Raw genomic sequence first — 18,452 nt, 5'->3', positions numbered from 1 at the left:
CTCTCTCCACGTACTCACTTCTTTCTCCGTAGCTTCAGCCTGAATCATCTTCACACTTTCTATTGTGTCTTCACACATTCCACTTTCCACAACCCATCTTGAAGGACCTGCCACATACATACGGCTCATCATGTCTCTCGCTGTTTCCTTCGCAACTTCATCCGCAAACGCATTCCCTCGACCTACATCATCCACAACTTTCTTATGCGCTCTACACTTCACAATTGCAATCTGCTTTGGGAGAGCAAGAGATTCCAAAAGTTCATTCATTAACTGCCCATGCTGAATTTTTGTGCCATGGGAAGTAAGGAATCCTCTTTCTCTCCACAAACATCCAAAACTATGGGCAACACCAAACGCATACTGGCTATCGGTATATACATTCACTCGCTTTCCCTCTGACAATACACACGCTCGTGTCAATGCAATCATCTCTGCTGCTTGCGCAGAATTCTGTGCTATGCGTGCTGTCTCAACAACTGTATGTAAAGTTGTGATGGCATATGCTGCAGTCGTTTTACCATTCGGAAGCTTAAAACACGAACCATCTACCCATAGTATACCATCAACATTCTCAAGAGGAGTATCCTTCAGATCAACTCTAGCTTTCGTTTCTTCCTCTGTACGAAGAAAACAATCATGCTGTTCTTGAGCATCCGTCTCTGTAGAGATCGGCAACAACGTAGCTGGATTCAATACATTACATCTTTTAATGTGAACATGGCTAGCCAAAAGAGTCAACTCATAACCTGACAGACGTGCACTAATAAGGTGCTGTGTCTTGGTCCTTTTCAATAAAGTATCCACTGCATGTGGGACCATCACAATCAACATATTATCCAATACTAAACCAGCAGACTGTCGGATAGAAATAGCCGCTGCCGCTGTAGCTCTCAAACAGCTCGGCAACGCTTTAGCTACCGGATCTAACGTAGCTGAAAAATACGCACATGGACGTTGCTTGTCCCCGAATCTCTGTGTCAGCACTGACAACGCACAACCTCCTCTCTCGTGCACGTACAACGTGAAAGGCTTGCTATAGTCTGGAGTACCCAACACAGGAGCCGAACACAATGCATCGCGTAACTCAGAAAAACTTTTCTGACACTCATCAGACCAAGGGAGAGGATACAGAGTATCTTTAAGAGTCAGTGCCAACAAAGGTTTCGCTAGCAGAGAAAAATTAGGGATCCATTGTCTACAATACGAGGTGATACCCAAGAAAGCGCGCACTTCTCTCTGTGTGGATGGTACACTCATTTGCGCAATCGTTTGAATTCGTTCTGGGGTCAACCTTCTTCCCTCCTTCGACAAGAGATGACCTAAGTAGGTTACTTCTTGTCGGCAATACTGTAACTTTGAAGGCGACACTTTATGATGGAGGTCAGACAAATATCGTAACAAAGAAAGAGTAGCCTCTTTACAAATCTTTTCGTCATCAGCAGTAATCAACAAATCATCAACGTACTGGATAAGAGTAGCACCAGTAGGCAACACAAAGCTATCAAGCTGAGTTTTCAATGCCTGACTATAGATGGAGGGACTTTCACAATAACCTCGGGGAGCTCTCTTAAAGCGGAAGCTTCGTCCTCCTAATGAGAAGCCAAAAATATCCCTACTCTCCTCAGCAATCGGAATGCTAAAGAAAGCATTCTTCAAGTCGATGACAGAAAACCAGGCTGCCGAAGCAGGAATCAGAGTCAACAAAGCAGTGATATCGGGAACAACAGGAAACTGTGGCACCACAATCTTGTTTACCTCTCGAAGGTCGATCACAAACCGGTACACAGGTGGCTGAGAAGCATCAGTACACTTAAGGACAGGCAAAACAGGACTGTTACACACGTTACCTCTCGTTTCTTCAACTACACCCTTCTCAACCAGATCATAGACAATCGCTAATAGAGCTCTCTCGCCATCGCTAGAGATTTTATATTGGGGAATACGAGGTAGCCTAGCATCCGATTTGAGGGTGACAACATAAGGTGGAATCTGCAAAAGACCAACATCATTAGGACCTGTAGCCCAAAGTGTATCAGGAAGAGAACGCAATTCCAGTGGAAGACAATCTTTATACACATACATCGGAGAAATCACTTTCTTACCTAGGGTAAGATGTACTCCCGAAGGAGAACAATGTAATGTCGCAAACAATCTTTTCAGCAAGTCCAAACCCAACAGATTCTCATTACAACCAGTCGTCAAAATAAGAGGAGCTTCCAATTCACTTGGGCCAATAGAAAGGGGCAAAGGATTAGTAATCGGGTTACAAACTGGGGCGCCTGAAAATCCTGCGGAAACATTGGTCAAGCCAGACAAAGGTGCGCCAGGAATTTTAGAGTGCATAATAGAACTCTTTGTTGCACCAGTATCCAAAAGAAAAGGTACTGTCACACCTGATGTAGTCACTTCAACATAAGGTCCACTCTGGTCTACTGGAACTGACACTACTCCCTCTCTTTGCCCATGGCTGTCCTAACTATCATTATAACCAGCACTCTCACTCTCGACATAATAATCATCAACATAGTACTGTGCAGACTGACCACTCGGAACATTCTGTCTGTCAAAATAATTCGCAGAATTCTGAAGGGAAGAGGAACGCTCATTCTGGGGTAACACACCACGCCCCCTACCCCTAGGAGCTTGCTGGAAACCACCACGACCTCTCTGACCAGATACGCCATTCGCACGCTGTAACAAAGCCGGGCAACTATTCTTAAAATGACCTTCCTCTCTGCAATAAGCACACTGATTAGGACCAGGAAAGAATCGTGGAGCATAAGGCTAAGGTTTCTGTAACAATCTCTGAAACTGTGGAGGTTGCTGAAACTGAGGCTGATTCTGACGAGGCGGATAAGCTTGCTGCAAAAGAACTTTCGTCTTTAAATCTTTAGTCTTCTTCTCTGCTTTATCCTTCTCATCTTTATCCCTATTCTCATAATATTGTGAAGTAGCCAATATCTGGGCCGACGAAGAAACAGCCCATGAACTCTCAGAGTCCTTTAACTTATTAGAAAGTTCGGGAAGCAAATTAAAGACAAATTTGTCCACGAACAACCTTTGACCACCTTCCGTACTCATGTCCTAACCACTATGATCGATAAACGTTTCTTCAAACCTAGTGAAGAAATCAGACACACTCTCGTCTTTCTTTTGTTTGCATGCTGCCAACTTGTCCTAATTAACTCAAAAGCAGGCATCATAGTTTTCATTAGATTAATAATCCTACCAGGTAACTCTGCAACTAAGGGCTCAGGTTTGGCACCTCCAACCTGTCGACCATCTGCAGCAACAATATTAGCCCACTTATCTCCTAATTCTTGCGCATGATTCTCATGACGAATCTTCGCCCACAAAGGTTGAGGAACTACATTACCCATTAACATATCTATGTCAGCTAAATTCATAATACACGCTTCAACTGTCTGAGACAACTCCTTGTAATAACCGGCAGGATTCTTACGGGGGTCAGGTAAGGTCTGCTTAAGAGCCAAGACCTCTGCTCTCTTCCAAGGGGCATCTGAAAATGGGCCTCTACAGCCTGAATACCCTGATTAACATTAGCAGCAACTGCCTCTCTCCATACAAGGGGGACTTCTCTCATAGGATACTGCTTCATTTTCCTCCTAACAGAAGGATCAGGTTCGTACAATGGCTGAGGCGGTAACCTAGACCTGAAGGCAAGTATCGTCTCCACAGCATCTGTAACATCAGATTCCACTATCGCCCCTGTGGCAAACTCTGACTGAGCATCAAGCACTTCCTGCGGAATCGGACCCAACTCATTATCTTCCCATTTCTGCCGCAGAAAAGCACACATTACATCAAAAACATACCTTTGCTTAGGCGGCTCCACTGAAAGAAAACATCCATAACTGCTGGCAAATTATACCTGGAAGCATTTAAAATCCATCTACGAGCCAACAAATCCAACACTGCTCGCTCTTCGGAACTAGGAAGCTGACTACGACTCTGCTTACGTTCCGAAACAGGGGTCATATTCCGTGGCCCAAACAATGGAGACAACAGATTAGCAACAGTCTCAGTCATTCGTTTTCTAGCAGAAGGAGAAGAAGCAGACATAAGAACAGGAGAATAAGTATTTTGAGGCAAAAGAGGTGTAGGGACAAGAACAGTAGAAGTCAAAGATGCAGAAGTAGAAGGCAAAGGAGTTTGAGGCAAAGCTGGTAGCAAAGCTGGCGACCCTAGAGTGGGTTGCACAGTAGGAGGCAAAACCATCTGTGGAGCACCGGGTGGCTGAACGACAGCAGGAGGTTGAACAACAAAGGGTAGAACAACCGGGGGTAATGGAGGCGCAGTAGCACCCTGCACATAAGGGGGTGGCAATCTCAGTAAATGAGACATCAAAGGATCTTTTTCAGGGTCTTCAGTCACTTTTGGAGGAGAAGACGGCAAGGCCGGATAACATTTATCTATGGCCATGCAACGCTGTCTATCTAAAACTTCACACACTCGATCTTCCTCATCTATCTTAAACTGCCTAGCAGCTTGTAGTACTGACATATTCTTACCTTTCCTATCTCTCTTTGCTTGCTTAATTTCTCGCTGTTTGGCTTCCTTTCGCCAATGGCAGAAAGAGTCAAACATTGCCGGACGGGCTTTCTTCTTAAATAGCGCAACTTCCAGATTAACTAAAATATTTAATTCAAAACTTCCATGTTGGGGCCATCGTAAAACACCATCCTTCCTAGTGTAGCGGACCCAAACTTCATTATAAGTAATAGGACCCACTCCGTGTTTTGAATAGAGCTCATAAGTCGGAGTTCCAACCGGAGGTATCGGACACAAATCCTCCAATCGGGAATCCCTGTTGCAACCACAACTAAACCATTTCCTAATTTTGCTAAGACCAGGCATCTTATAGCTCACTAATCTAGCTTCAAACTTCAAGGGGTTATCAACTATCGATACACTCGTAAATATATGAGCCCCTCTGCTTCGATTTTTGCAAAAATCAAATCAAAACCAAGAACCAAAACAAAGTCGTGGGAGCGACCCACTTATACTTAACCAAATATCTGTCACGCCACCAGAAGACCGTCTATCGTCTCGCTCTACAAAGGATCAATCAAGGGTCCAAGACAGGGCGACAGTCAGGGCAGCAGTCCTTCGTAGCCGTTGGAAAGCGGGAAGCCTCGCAGAAAAGACCTTCGGTCCACGTCGACATGCAGGGGTCAATGAAGTGGCGGCCTTCCTCCAGAATTTCCTCACGTGGCTCCTCACGATCCTCGGGCTTGGACTGGTACCGCTGAAGTCGCCCCACCGTTGGGCGCCAACTGAAGAACCGGGTTTTAGAACCCAGCGGCGCCAGGGACACGCCCAAAGTCTTCGGGTTCTCCTGTCTTGGCAAACAGAGACAAGGAATACTTCTAGGTGGCGTCAGAGATCAAATTTATTAGCTGCAGCTAGTAACAGTAATCCCAGCAATACAACACGGTGTACAACTCAAGAAACTGTTCAATTTTCATAGAGCAAGACATCAGTATTTATACACAATATTCTCATTATAAATGTACACCCACTGCGCAAAATTCTGACCAATAGGACACATTTTCTAACTGAGTATCACATTAACAAAAACCAAATTTACAGTAATCCAACTTAAAAGTTAATTATTAGGAATGTCCCAAATTCAATTTCCACAAGCCGGACAAACCCATAATTGAAAGCACTACCCATGTAATGAAAAGTCGTAAAGGAAAGAAGCAATTCAGATGCTGATTAGGATAAGATATGTGCAAGGAAACTAAAAGTTAACGAGGTCCTGAACATTGATTGGCAATTACAGACAAGAATCAAACCAAGGGAAATTGGCTTTGTGAAGGGTCAGTTTCAGGTGAAGAGGTCAGCGTCCTGCAGTTCACTCACAAGTCAGAAAGGGCAAGTTAATATGTACATGGACAACGAAGCCCATGCAACTTTGTTCGTTCGTTTACTTCCAAGGCCTACGTGAGGGCAACATAAAATGGCGTCTCGAGCAACGCAAACAAAATGGAGTCCGGTCCCGAAAACCACGGAACCTCATGCGCACATGCGCAGTCTCGCTGGCGATATTTAATGTCTCTGAGTAGCGAGGTTAAGCCCCGCCCCTCTTCTCCATTGGCTGGCCTCCTAAACAACAGCCAGCCATTGGAGAAGAGGTCCCAGTGACGACATTCTCTCGATCTAAGCCCCGTCCTTTTTCGGATTGGGGGGCGTGTTTTTTAGTTTCTTTCTCCCCTCATTTCCATTGGCTGGAATGTAAACAACAGTCAAAAACACGCCAGTTGTTTACATTCCAGCCAATGGGGAAGAGGGTAGAAAGAAAAACACACCCCCCAGTCTGAAAAGGACGGGGCTTAAAGACAAATGGCGAGCGCTTGTTTAATACATTTCTAAACTGGAATACCATTTCTCTGCACTTTTGAATCGTTCTCTTAACGTCACAAACCATGAGAACTCTCTCAAAGGCCTGCTTTCCCGACCATAAGGGGGAGACACTTCTCCCGTGAAGCGAATTAAGTCATCACTCGTCAAGCAGTGCCAAAGTTGGACATTGGATGCCTGTTTCCCTTTGCTGCTTGCTCTCTTTCAGTGTCTTTGAGGTTGTTGCTCCCTAAGAAGATGGGAGGGCAGCGCACTGCGGTATGAGGATTTTTCGCTCAAAGAGCTGCTGCTAATTAGCGAACTGTGTGCTTGAATAAAAGTTTGTGTTCACCGAGAGGGCCTCTCTCCGCATCTTGGCATTGTGGCACCGCACAAGAAAGCGCCGCTTGTGTGGAAGCCCTGCTCCCATGCAGTAAATCCCTCCCGCTGGAAGTGCCCTCAAAGGTGGCTGACGCAGCCCTGGCCCGGCCCCTCTTGGGGTGCTGCCGGCTAAATGCACCAGAAGGTGCTTTACACAGGGTACAATGCACGATCCGCCTAAATGTCACACCGAAGTTCAAATGTCAAAGCCCCGCTGCTGCTTTCCCACTTCAAGTCTGGGGGCTGTTTTTATAGCGCCAGTGGTAGGCGACCGCCCTTTCCGCCACACTGGATGTCTGCCGGCCTCTCTGTTGCCCTTTTATGACAGGGCTTTGCTTCTGCGTCGGCTTTAGCTTTGAACATTTTTATATATTTTGTGTTTATTTTTCAGCTTTCCCTTTAGATGGAAGAGGTAAGCACAGGCTTTTTAAGCCTGGGACAGGCCTCCCATTTTCCAAGAGCCCACTCCCCACCCTCTCACCCTCCCACCCCATCACACCCCACCTTCACACACCCTCACCCTCACACCCTCACCCTCACCCCCACTCACCCTCACCCCGACCCTCACACACCCTCACCCTCACACCCCCTCACATTCACACCCTCACAACCCCTCACCCTCACACCCCCTCACCCTCACACACCCCCTCACACCCACTCACCCTCACACCCCCTCACCCTCACACAAACTCACCCTCATACCCCCTCACACCCCCACCCTCTGTCACCCCCTCACCCCCTCACCCTCCCTCCCCCTCCCCCTCACACCCCCTCACCCCCCACCCTCACACCCCCTCACCCTCACACCCCCTCACACCCTCACCCTCACACCCACTCACCCTCACACCCCCTCACACACACTCACCCTCACACCGCCTAACCCTCACACCCCCTCACCCTCACACACCCTCACCCCCCTCACCCTCATACCCCCTAACCCTCACAACCCTCTCACCCTCACATATCCCCTCACCCACCCTCACTCACCCTCACACACCCTTTCACCCTCACACACCCTCTCACCTTCACTCACCCTCTCACCTCACACATCCTCACTCACCCTCACACACCCTCACCCTCACATCCCCTCACCCTCACACCTGGCGCTCTGTGTGTGTGGCACTGTGTGAGTGTGTCGCTGTGTGTGTGTGTGGCGCTGTGGGTGTGTGTGTAGCGCTGTGTGTGTGTGTGGCGCTGTGTGTGGCACTGTGTGTGTGGCACTCTGTGTCTGTGTGTGGCGCTGTGTGTCTGTGGCTCTGTCTGTGTGTGGCTCTGTCTGTGTGTGGCTCTGTCTGTGTGTGGCTCTGTGTGTGTGGCTCTGTGTGTGTGTGGCTCTGTGTGTGTGTGGCTCTGTGTGTGTGTGGCTCTGTGTGTGTGACTCTGTGTGTGTGCGTGTGTGTGTGTGTGTGTGTGTGTGTGGCTCTATGTGGCTCTGCGTGTGTGTGAGGGTGCAAATGCAATAGGTCTTGCATTTGCGAGCGATTAAGCTATTGGCATTGTAAATAACAATGCCATTTATTTATCTGTTTTAAAAACCAAAACATAAATAACGATGTTGTCATTTACAATGCCAATAGCTCTAACTTTTGCAAAGGCGAGACCGTTGCATTGTAAATGCTTGTTTATACTTTTGTTTAAACGTCTAATCTGGCATTGTCTGTGTGGGATTCATTAATCTGTTGTGATGCTCGGTGCTGCCCTGTGTAAGTTTGCAACGGATTTGCAAATCTATATGGCAGTCCATTAAAGCATCTAACATTGTAGGTGTGAACTGATTCATGAGACAAGGGCAGCCTCCAAGGTGGAAACAAAAAAGCCAACAGACAAATGCTAAGAATGCACCAAAGAAGAGAGGGATGTGGTCCATCGGCTAGACGGCCAACTTTGGTGCTGGAAAGCAAAGTTCGAGCCTCGGGGCCGCGTCCACATCCTGTGATTCTGGGCAATTCACTTAATCTCCCTGTGCCTGAATGTGTCCTTTGTAACGTAACCGGTGCTCATGTAAAGCGCTCCAATACCTTCGGGTCGAGTTTGCGCAACATAAATCGGCATAAAATAAATGTAAAAAAGGAATTTTGAAAGGCAGACCAAGGAACCATTGAAAAGTGATGGGCGAGGTTAAAGCTCCCAGTAGATACAGCATATCTAGAGACTGCATGCTCGCTGCCTGGGCTCGACCTAAAAAAGTACCAACTTTAAATGATTTTCAGTACTTTTGCATTGGCTAGGATATTAAAATACTGGTCATGCAGATACAAAAACGGGCAGGTGGCTGCCTAGATTCAGGCCCTAACCCATAATATGATGTCAAATGCAACGTATTTGTGACCTTTTAAAATTTTAAAAAGAAAAGCGCCTTGCGGGCATGTTTGTCTTTTTTGCCTATCCCAAGTTCTTTGATGCAGCTAAAAATGTATGTATATACTCTCATACTCTGCTTTTTAGGACCCCCCACTCATTGCTGCACCACTTCTGAGTCCATCTCTTCTCCAACCCTCTACCCAGGCTAACTCTCCCTATGCTCAGCTTATTCCTCCATCCCCCCCTCTCCTCTTCCCCCTCCTCCCCCCGGTTTTCTCCCCGATTTCCCCTCATACTCACTGCATCTCTCTCCTCCCACCCTCACCTCCAGCTATGCGGTGCTACCCCCTTTCCCCCTTTGGTATCCCTCTCCTCTTCCCTCCCTCGGGCACAGCAGAACCACTCCCCTTCCTCAATCTCCCTTTCTCCCAACCCCCCTCTCTCGGCCAGATGCCCGTTTCCCCACAGCAACCCCCTATTGATGGCAGGACCCCTTTGACCACCTCCTCTCTTTTCCTCCCTAATCTCCCACAATCCCATGTCTCCACTCAATCCTCCCCTCTCCTTCTACCATACCGCCCGGATCCGTACCGATCTTCTCCTAAATTTGTCCTTAATTCCTTTCCTTCCTGCAACCCCAACAAAGACAACTCCCCCTCCGCCTCTGACGCACCTACTCCTACCCTCAACCTCCACCTTTCCCCACTTTTGAACCCCACACCCCAACTCCCCTCCTCCACCGCAACCTCTCCCTGCCTACCCCCACCAATTCCACCCCCTCCTGTCTCCCTACAACCACCCAACAACCCGTGCTTTACCCTACTCTCCCTGGAAAATAAGCTAGACTCCCTGATCACCTTGATTTCCCAGCTTGTAAGTGCCATCTCACTTTTAAGCTCCAAGTTTCCCTCCTTTCCATACACCCCCATTCCTGTGGATAACCCTCACCACCCCACGAGATGCACCTCGCCCCCTCACCCCACTATAACTAAGCCCAACCCCTCATCGGCGAACGTGGTTATCTCACATGAGCCTTCGAATGCCACCCTTCTTCAACCTGCACCTCCCGATTACCCTATTGTCTACTCTATTCCGACCATTTCCTCTGTCGGAACCAAGCACCCACCTAAACCCTCCCGAGCACCCCTGTATAAGTACAACATCCCAATCACCCTGCAGAGCCCAAGTACCCCCATCACCAAAACAGTCTTGACAGAGCTGCGCTGTCTGCTCCACAATTGCAGATCAGCAGTAAAACATAATCTTCAAATCTCCGATACCATCACCCTACACAAGGTTGACATGCTCTTCCTCACAGAGACCTGGTTCAACGATACCTCACACTCTATATTTGATCTCCTACTACCCACAGGCTATTCTACACTCAAAAAAGACAGAACCGACGGCGTTGGGGGAGGTGTTGCAGTCATCTTTAGAAACTCCCTTCAATTGAAGGCTCTTCCCTTCAGCTCTTTCCGCACTTTTGAAGGCCTTTCTCTTGAGCTCCAATTGCACCATAGCTCACCCCTCAGATTCCATGTCATTTACCGTCCACCGGGGAGCGACCCTTCGTTTTTGGAAGAACTCATTGACTTCATCAGCGACCAACACTCGGAAAGTGACAATCAGACCTTTGTGGGGGACTTCAATCTCCTTTGGGGCTCACCGCAAGACTCCTCTGCGAACTCGCTTGCCACCTTCCTCTCTGCAAACAATCTTATACAACACTGCACACAGTCAACACACTCTAAGGGCTCAATCCTGGACATTGTTATCTCCAAAGCAGACAGGCTTTCTATCACTACCCCTATTCATGTAGACTGGTCTGACCACCTCCTCATCCCATTCTCTCTTCACCTTTCACACTCTATAACTCTTGGCCAACCTAAGAGGGCTACCTCCTGGTTCCATGATGCTAAAAATATTGACATTGGTTCCTTCTGTGAATCATCCTTGTTATCACTTCCAAAGCTAGACCCGAGCCTAGATGTTGACGAACTCACCTCCCAATGCCTCACAGTCCTGGCAGTCGAAATCAATAAGGTCGCTCCTCTCCAAAGCAAAAAGGTTAGACCCACTCCTTCAGCACCTTGGTACAACAAATCCCTCTATGAAGAGAGGAAGCAGCTAAGATACCTGGAGAAACAATGGAGGCAAGCGCCCTCTACTGATAACTTAGCCACGCTTCGTTCTGCAAGATCCAAATACCATAAGAACATCTTCCTTGGGAAAGCGTCGCACTTCAGAACCCTCCTTGACTCTGCCAAAAATAGACCCAAAAAACTATTCGATCTCATCAAAATTCCTAACCACTCTCCCCCAACTTCCAAGCTGGAGGACTCTACAAAGAAAGCAACGGATTTTGCTCTATTCTTTGACAAAAAAGTGAAATCCCTTGTGGCTCAGGTCGCTCACCCTACCCCTCCTGAGGAGCGCAAATCTGTAGCGATTTGGCAGAACTTTGACCCCATTACTGAAGATGCCCTCCTCAAATGCATCCTCGAAACAAAGCCTTCCAACCATTCTCTTGACCCCATCCCTAGTGCCATTGCTATCGACTTCTATTCCCATTCACTGTCCTATTGGACCACTCTGGTCAACCTCTCCCTCTGCCAAGGCTCCCTTCCTGTCTCGTTCAAAACAGGGCAGGTCACCCCTCTGCTTAAAAAACCCTCTGCTGATGCGAATGACCTCAACAACTACCGCCCCATCACTAACCTTCCCTTTCTTGCGAAGATCACAGAAAGATGTGTAGCGAAACAACTCTCTCGTTATATCAAGGACAATGATCTTCTTGACAAATGTCAGTCCGGCTTCATCCAAAACTGCAGCACTGAAACAGCCCTATTGCAAGTGATCGATGACGCGCTGAGGATACTCGACTCGGGGGTCCTGTCTTCTTATTCTCCTTGACCTCTCTGCAGCCTTTGACACTGTCAACCACGACACACTCCTCAATACTCTGCAACAGAGAATGGGCATGGAGGGTAATGTGCTTAAATGGTTTGCTTCCTTCCTCTCTGATAGATCCCAAATGATCAAAATAGCGAACAGCCTTTCACCTCCTCTGGCGGTAGGTCAAGGTGTTCCTCAAGGCTCTATACTTGCACCTACTTTGTTCAACCTCTACCTAGAACCCCAGGGAAATCTCCTAAGTAAATCTGGGATCCACTATCATCTCTACGCAGATGACACTCAAATCTATCTCAAGGTTGCCTCCACCCACGATCTCTCTATCCTTAGCTCAACTCTCGACTCCATTCAAAACTGGATGTCAACTCATCAACTGATTCTGAATCCCTCCAAAACTGAATTCCTCCTCCTCTCCTCCTCACTTTCTCCTCCCCCGGTTCAATCTTGGATGGATCAGACGAATCTACTTAACAATAAGCATATCATTGTTGAAAGCGCAAAATTCCTTGGTGTCTTACTCGGCAACAATCTCAATCTAATCTCTCACATCAATTCCATGGCAAAGTCTGCACGTTACCAATTGCGACTTCTTTGGGGAATCCGTCGCTTTTTCCCTGAGCATGACCTTAAAACACTGGTGCAATCGCTAGTCCTCTCCAGACTTGACTACTGCAATTCCCTTCTTACTGGCCTCCCCAAATCCCATCTATTCCCCCTGAAATCGGTCTTACACTCAGCAGCCCGTTTCATCTATGGGGCTAAAAGAAGCGACCACATCACACCACTGCTATCCTCCCTTCGTTGGCTTCCCATCGAGGCTAGAGCTATTTACAAGACTGCCTGTATCACCCACAAAGCCTTGCACTCCTCCTCTCCTCGCTACCTGTCGAATAAACTGAAACTCTCTGGAGGCTCTAGACCCTCTCGGAATGCGGAAAATCTGCTGCTTGAACCCCCCACTTTCAAGAAGGAAAGATCGATGGCCCAATCCTTCTCAGGCAACGCAGTGAGAATCTGGAACTCACTTCCGCCTCAGCTGCGGACCACCGCCTCCTCCCAGGCCTTCAAACGGGACCTTAAAGTTCTCCTCCTCCAAAGACACCTCCAAGTCTAATTCACACCCTTGCCTTCATCTGAAGGAAGACCTCCCATTACTGGAAAGTCTATTGGCCAGGTTTATGGTACTTCCTCCCCAGGGTGTTCTGGTAGTCTAAATGTTTAGTAATCTCCCAATACCTGTGTATGGTACCCTTTTGGAACTTGCACACGTCACTTTTGTTTGTAACACCCTGTTTGCTACCTCACACACTTTGTTTGTTTTAGATACTTGCACAAGTGCCACCTTTGCCTACGTAACGTTTGTTATTGTGCTGGAGTATCTGCCTTCTATTGCAGTATTATACCTCTACTTGTATTTTGTACGTTTTTTGTAACCTGCACCCTTATCACTTTTCTCTCCTATAATGCACCGATTGCTACCTCATGTATTTTGGTTGCTCACTAGTGTCACTTTGATCCATGTAACTTATTGTTCGCTTTTGTATTTTGTTCCTGTATATCACTATTGGTCCTTTTGTGAAGCGCTCTGACACCTTCGGGTAAAGTCCGCGCTATATAAAAATGCATAAATAAATAAATAAATAAATAAATAAATAAATAAATAAAGGGGTCCCTAGTAGTAAACAGACGCGTCACGTGACGCAATTACGTCACTCCAGGAAGTAGACCCGCGAGTCGATTTCATTTGTTCGCTTTCGATCTGTCAGATTTGGTCCGCGCGTGCAGCGCGCATGCGCACATCGCGGTGATCATCGCGGGAGCGGCTGATTTCGCTCCCAGCGCTCCTTGTGAACCGTTCGCGTGCACGCACCCACGCCCCGCCCCCTCAAAAGAAATCTGAGGAGTAACGACACAAAAGGCAACGGCCCCTATACGCCGTACATCTCACACTTTAAGTAACGCCGTCCAGTAACCACAGAAAATAATTTAATAAAAATAAAACGGGTGCCGAAAGAACGGCGTGGGAGGTGGTTTATGTGTTTGTAATTTTGAAAAAAAATATCACAAAAATCTGAGGTATCGTCACTCCTCTTTCCTTGGCATTGTTTCGTTATTCCCGTGCGTGCACGCGCGCTGTGCCGCGAGCCTCGCGGGCGCGCGGGTCCAGCCGCTCGCGCGCACTCCGCATGCGCACTGGGCGCCGGGCAGGAGGAGCCGAAACAAAACAAACCGCGAGCGCCCCGGAAGCGGAAGTGTCGGCGGGGGCGAGAAGGTCCTCGGTGAAAGTGACAGGGAGATACCGGCCTAGCGGAGCAGGCGCCGCGGCCCGAGAGAGGTGAGGGCCGGGGGGAGGAGGCTGAAGGTGCCAGGGTGGGCGGGCGGTGCGCAGGGAAGAGGAGGCGGGCTCCCTCCATCCTGGGGGGGCATGGGGGTGTCCGAGAGCCCGGCACCCAGAGACTGACTGACTGTCTGTAGGGGGACAGAGGCCGGCCTGCTGGGGCCACCCTGGCGGTGCACAGTGAGCCCTGACCTGCAGTGTGGGGCGTCTGCCGGGGTCATGTGTACCGCGCCCCCTGGTCATTTAATCTGGCCTCTCCAGGGCATGTGTACTGTCCTTCCCGGTCATGTATCCTGCCCTCTCTCCTGGCCATGTAGACTGTCCTCTCTCCCTCCCCGGATCACAGAGCCGCCCCTTGCTCAGAAAGCGCCCTGGGCGGAAAGAAATGTGCCCCCTCCCTGCAGATGGTGAATACAATAAGGCAGCAGGGGCCCATGTTGTGTTAACAGGTCATTCATACATCAGAGCAGTCATTGACACCTGAACACACCTTCCTCGGTACCTCTTCAAATATTCTGATTTACTCACTGCGTAGCTCGATCACGCTAGAGCCAAGTTGGTGGTGTTGTGTGTGTGTTGGCAGAGAAGTGAGAGGAAGGAAAGGGGTTATTGGGGTTTACACAGCACATGCAGCGAGTAAAAGGATTAAAAGCAGTTCGGTACGAATCATTGGAATCAAGTACGAGAGACTGTTATATTGTGATTAACTTGTAGTTTACTTATAATATTACATGTTACATTGTACCTTTAAGACGCGTGACCGAGCGAGCTATAGAATGGAAGCTTAGTGTTGAGTATTCCAGTCCATTGGGTCAGTTGTTAGCTGTGCCCTGGGACTGTTAACTGTGTTTCCTGGCGCTCGCCTGTTTTCCTGTATTTTACACATATATATATATATATATATATATATATATATATATATATATATATATATATATCAATTAAAGGTATTGAAGATAAGAGGGACACTCCTGTCTGCAGGACTTTAACGCAGACAGTGCCGTGTCCCTGTCTGAAAATTGGGGCCCTGGACACGGGTACCTCGTGCCAAAAGCCCACCCTGCCGGATCATGTACTCTGTCAATGTCAAAGTTAATACATATCTATGAGATACAAGAGACTCGGGGACCCTCCTACTATTCTGCAGGGATGCAACCTCAGTTTATTCTACGCTATTGCCCTTTCCCAGGGTCATTAAACTGGCCTCTGCTCTGGAAGCATGTAGATTGCTCTTTCAGGTCCTTGTTGTCTGCCCCTCCATCCGTAGACTGCCCACTCTCTTGGTCTTACTGTCTGCCATCTCTTCCAGCCATGGTGATTTCATACACGTATTGGATAGTGAAAACAGTTGTTTTACCAATGTAGCAGGTTTTTTTTTTTTCTCGAAAAAATAGTCAAGTCTCAAAATGGGAGTCAGGCCTATCCGCTTTGTCAATGCTTGTTGTTTTACAATGCCTTGTTTTGACATCTGTTTCAGAGTGATTGTGGTGCACCAGGTGCTCACAGCTAGGTCTTGGTCTTTCGTTTTACTATTAAACTGTCACAGAGGCCTCCTTTATTGAAATCGTGTATTTACATTTATTTCTAAACATTTAGCAACTTTTGTATCTTGTGAACTGCCTCCTTAGCTGTAGTTAAGAATCATATTTTTCTGATGCAACTCCTTTTTGCATTTTTTTGTTAAACCATTTGGTAAGTTGCCCAATATACTGTATTGCCATTTCTGATCTCTGTCATGGTTCAGTTCTCCGTTATTTTACCACTGGGCATAATTAATTGGCATGTAGTGTCCCTTGTAATTCTGTAAATTGACCCCTTTTCAAACTCACTTATGCTCCATTAGTTGTATCTTTTCTTTTGAGCTATTTTATTTTTGCACTTTTTGTCTTGCTGCAACTGTTGTTGCTTTTCTTTTTCCTCTCTCAAAAGACTCTTGTGATGTTTGGTGTAGTTACCTATTTTAACTTAATTTACATTTTATTCCAGTGATCGTCGCTTTTCAAGTGTTGTCTATTTTTAAACTTGCCACTCTTAGAATGTATACATTTTGGTTATTCAGTTTACATTTTTAGGTCTGGCTTTACAGCGCTGTCGCGACATCTTACGTGACCAATCCAAAAAGAGCTCTCAGAAGTACTACAGAGGTAGGAGTGTATGCTTCCACTGAAAACAGTGCTTGAATTGCACCTCTTGGCTTGTGGGAAAGCTTATTCTCCATATAAAAGGACTCGTTTGGCTACAGTGGTCCACTGATCAAGGCTATAGGCTTGATGTGTGTATTATGAACATTTACTGTAAAGATGGTATGTTTGACATATTTACTGTGCAAAACTTTGTTAAATCAATAGGCCTTTTATAGTGGATTGTTACTAGTCTGTATTTAAGCCTGTAGAGGGTATTTTTTAAACGGATTCTAACAAACTATTGGGTTAGCAAGGGGTTTGGTGTTGGTTACCCTTCTGTAATAAAGATAATCGGTTAAGAAATGCCATTGCAAAATTAATTAAGTAAATCCTGTTTACTCTGAAGTACGACAATCCCACAAGACCTCTGTGGTGACAGCTGCGTGTAACTGAACCCTGAATTGAACTCTAACATCCTACAACTGAAGGCTTTATCTAAACCGAACATTCTATAATACGTAACAACGTTCCAAAGTATTGCACTTATCAATGAATATTACGGTATATGCAGTCTCTTTTAACAAACCATGGGGATAGAATATATGCATTTTGATAATCCTTTTTAGACTCTCTCAGGCGGAATAGTATTTTGCTTTGTAAACTCTTACTTTTCTTTAAATTTCTAATGTAAAAAATATAAGCCTGATGGTTACTTTGTGGGAAAGCGTACACTTAGAACAGTAGGCATGATTTGGTTATGGTGACATACTCGTGACAAGGCCTGGTTGTATACCAGGAAAATCTATAACAAAGGCAGTAGGCCAGGGTTATTTATGATAAAAAGGCTTTTGCTAAAGCTTATTGGCCTTTTGAAGTGGATGGTCATCACACTTTGTCAGAGCCCGTAGACATGTATTTTGCTGCATGAAACATCACAGATTGCCAAATTAGGCAAAGGATTTGGTGGTGGTCCCCCTCTCTAAGAAAACCTGGAGTAGATTCTCACAGTGATAATTCTTGTAAGGCCTTTTGAGTGTAGTTGCATATTGTTTTGTCAACTGAAGTTTTGTAAGTTTGTAATTTGAGAACTGTGCGTGATTTGTGAGGTTTAGAAGGTCTGTGTTGGTTATGTTTTCAAGCCAAAGGCTATCTGCCTTATTTGTTCATTGGGAAACGTTATTTCAGATTCTATAGATATCGGTTTGTTAGGAAAAGTCAAGACAAATTTAGTAGGTCTCATGTATTTATTATAAAGCATGTATATACCGGCCAATAGGCCTTTAAAGGTATATTGTTTTTGCTCCTCATGAAAGATGCAGACAGGCATTTTCTTACACCAAATCTCACATATTACCTTTGTAATCAAGAATTTGGTGGTGTTTACCCTCTTTGACAAAGGGTATGTGTAGAAGATTTGAAATATAATAATTCGACCTAGAAACTCTCTGGGAGGCCTGGCAATCTTAGTTGTCTGGCAAGATCTTGGAATAAAATGTAAATTCTAAGGAAAAAAACGTGTTCTCTCTCCGCCCTTTTGCTCTATCGCCATGTGTGTTGGCATTTGTACATCCAACTGAAAATGAGTGCACTTCAGTGTCACTGCAGCTGGACAAGTTCTTTAGTTTTCCATTTTCTCCTTTTGTAGTTTGACTTTCATTCGTTCCTTCTTTTTATTTTCACCTTTAGAGCATATTATAGCTTCCAAGACAGTGCCAACAGGTCTCTTGTATCATTTAATCTGCAGTGTGCTGCATTGCGCAGAACCACTGCCTCCCAAATTAGTTGACCCTCATGTGGGCCTCAAAAAATCTACTGGCCTATGGCGAGTCAGATTTTATCAGGTCGAACTATTTTTAGCACCTACTCGTGTCCCTTCTGGCAGTGAACTTAAGCTGGGAGGAACAGGTGTTGTGTTCTTTCGGAAAGTGAATGAGCAATAAAGACACCTTCAAATCTTGTTTTTATGTTGACACATTTGCTATCTGTTCAAGGACAGAGGTCAGATGTCAGTTTGTCTTTTTTACTAA

At 46.4% G+C, this 18,452-nt stretch overlaps 1 protein-coding gene across 5 annotated transcripts in view; it reads left to right on the top strand.

Moving 5' to 3' along the window:
- Positions 1–14,163: 14,163 nt before the first annotated feature.
- Positions 14,164–18,452, top strand: part of USP19 (ubiquitin specific peptidase 19) — a 377,062-nt gene continuing 372,773 nt past the window's right edge. For all 5 annotated transcript variants that reach the window (XM_078661825.1, XM_078661824.1, XM_078661818.1 and 2 more), the window contains exon 1: positions 14,164–14,299. The gene's annotated coding sequence lies outside the window, so the exon portion shown is untranslated. The remainder of the gene's footprint in view (positions 14,300–18,452) is intronic.

This window comes from Lissotriton helveticus, chromosome 9 (assembly GCF_964261635.1).
Source record: "Lissotriton helveticus chromosome 9, aLisHel1.1, whole genome shotgun sequence".
NCBI classification, from domain to species: Eukaryota; Metazoa; Chordata; class Amphibia; order Caudata; family Salamandridae; genus Lissotriton; species Lissotriton helveticus.
Note: the sequence above shows the minus strand (reverse complement) of the source record. Positions and strands in the feature narration are given on the sequence as shown.